Source organism: Coptis chinensis, chromosome 9 (assembly GCF_015680905.1).
Source record: "Coptis chinensis isolate HL-2020 chromosome 9, ASM1568090v1, whole genome shotgun sequence".
In the NCBI taxonomy this organism is placed as follows: Eukaryota; Viridiplantae; Streptophyta; class Magnoliopsida; order Ranunculales; family Ranunculaceae; genus Coptis; species Coptis chinensis.
In genome coordinates, this window is record NC_141464.1 from 29,872,275 (window position 1) to 29,874,875 (window position 2,601).

General features: G+C 36.2%; 1 long non-coding RNA gene across 1 annotated transcript; it reads right to left on the reverse strand.

The window, feature by feature from the left end:
* Positions 1 to 1,149: 1,149 nt before the first annotated feature.
* LOC147475501 (uncharacterized) lies at positions 1,150 to 2,095 on the reverse strand. The gene is made up of 2 exons (XR_015207178.1): positions 1,894 to 2,095; positions 1,150 to 1,602 (listed from the first exon to the last, which is right to left on the reverse strand). It is a non-coding gene; the product is annotated as an uncharacterized LOC147475501 (long non-coding RNA).
* Positions 2,096 to 2,601: the final 506 nt, after the last annotated feature.

Consider the following 2,601-nt stretch of genomic DNA (forward strand, 5'->3'; position numbering starts at 1 on the left):
TTCTTTCAAAGAGAAATAGTATAGTTTATTTTCTGTAGTTTCTCAATTTGTTAAGTAAATGGTACCACATTCTCTTATACTTGTCCTCTCTGTGAAGAAAATATTGTTCTGAAAAATATATGTTTTTAATTTTTTATGTAGTGTTATCAGCTTTCATTTTTAAAAGCTCCAAACCTCTTTCCTTCTAAGTTTCTGCTTTCTCTTAAACAAGTTATGAATTTCTGATCTCTCATTCCTTTTAAGTCTCTGCTTTCTCTTAAGCAAGTTATGAATTTCTGATCTCTCATTACTTCTTTAGTTCATAAGCTATTCTAGCAAACTTTAATTTTCTGCACACAGCAAGTTAGGCTATATATGGCAGTACACAGTGAAGGAGAAACTCAGGAATGGCAAGACATACTAAGAAGTTATAAAGGGGATGACACCGAATTTCAGGTTCTGAAAGTGGGTGTGTATGCTACTGTATACGCTAGCAAGACCAGCATTGGTGTTGCAGAATAGGATCCTGGAGGAGATGAAGGAGTGTACTCAGAGACAAATAAAGGAAGTACAGGATACTACTAGAAACAGAGTGTTTCTTGATCTTGATAATCTCACTTGTACTCCATGCCCTATCATTAGACTAAGAAAGGAATTAATAAATGACAATGATTATTATCATAGTATAAGTTTTGCTTTGTATCTGCTGCTGCGTTCCATGCGCGATTCAATAACATTTTTGAGTTCGTTTCAGATTACATTAGTGGAGGAGTTTCTTTTCTGATATGCTGGATGCTTGTGTTTACAGGGTTCTACTGTATTGCCAAATCTTTGTAATTGTGAATTTCCAGTATGAACTCAATACCATTATATAGGGAATATATGTATTTTATTAGATTAGAAGTTTCATACTTAACCGTCTTCCACCACATGGAGTGTGTTCTACTGGACTCCAAGTTTCAAATGGTAACAAAAGCTACTATCTACTTCTATGACACCCTACATGTACAGAAAAGTTCATTTGAGCTGGGCTCAAGTTAAGGTTAGGCGATATTAGAATTACTAATGAAGATTCACTCTAAGGTAACTGGGGACTACATTCAAAGCACATTCATTTCACTAGCATGTTAATGGTCAAAGCAAACGTGAAAAGACCATACACAAGAAAAAATCATAACAAACGTATGTCATCAGTTAAGCAGGCAAACAAAACTAACATTGCATGATGCATTGTCATCATGCATGATGCAAATCTTTAGTTGATGTTATACAAATTTCCCTGGAGAAAGGAGAACCATCAGTACAAGTGTATACCTTCAAAAGCAAAGCATAGAGAACAAAAGCAGAGTGCATGAAACCCTAATGTGAGAAATGAGTATTGTTTAGAAGTATTCCCGAAGGACGCCAATGGCATCCAGGTATACTCCACATCTTCCATGCAGGCCCAACTACTTTACCAGAGACGTCTCCAGAAGTGAAGAATATTCCAGCCTCTTCACCAAAAGTTCCATATCTACCCTATGTTGTGTAGAAGGAAAGCGATTTTATCACATCATTTCCAGAATAAGGTCCATGAAAGCCAGTAACAGAGATCAAATACTCTGTTGGATACTCCAGTTTGATCTGCAATTTATATCAGGAACGAAGAAAGACAGATGAGAAGTACTTAGATACACTATCTTCAAGTTACGTACATAACCAAAGACGAGGTTTCTATCACTCAGGATAAGTGAACAATCGAAGAGAAACAAAATAAAATTAAATAAATAAATCTAAAGACATAATCTCATCTATAAGTTAGGTTTTCAGTATGAAACTCTTAGATGAGACAATTCTTAACATTCCTATTCAAGTAAGCAAAACAAAAGTAGCTTGATTTTATAGCAGAATATATAAGAGATGGAACTGGCTTACTCTATTGCAAATATCACCACCAGGACCTCCATGTTTCTGGGAACAAACAGAACAGCCATTTCGGTCGTACTCAATGAGCATTGAATGCACCACATCGTTTCCTCTGTGCACATAAATTTGCTTTATCCCGGAATATGTGCCATCATCAAAGGGTTTCCCACCAATGCCACCCCAGGGCCCAACACCAAGTGGCGAAATCACCTCTTTCATCATACTGGGACATGGTATATGTGCCTGAAAATAACAATAAATATACGAAGGTGTACAAGATTAATTGAACTCTAGAATTTACTCTTTCAAAATGAACGTTGTTTGGCTATGTGTGTGGTATTTGGCATTACTCCACAAATAGCCTAACATCAGAAAATGAAAATAAACTTTAATAAGAGCGTGCCCAGGTTTGTAAGAAAAGTACGTTGCGATTCCCATATAGTTGCAAACGCCAATGTAATTGGTATTTGGTATCACTCCTGAACTAGCCAGACTTCTAAAAACGAAAATGAACTTCAATAAGATTAGGTCAAAGCATTAAGTATAAGGAAAGAGAGATCTTTTACGCATTACGTGCTTCACACATTTCTAAATCACAAAATTAGTCTTCAATATTCATTGGATAGTTCTACAAGCATAGATGTAGGGGGAAGCATATTGCTGTTGGGGCAAACGATACCAATCGATCCCCACTAAGATAACTTGCACTTGGACAAT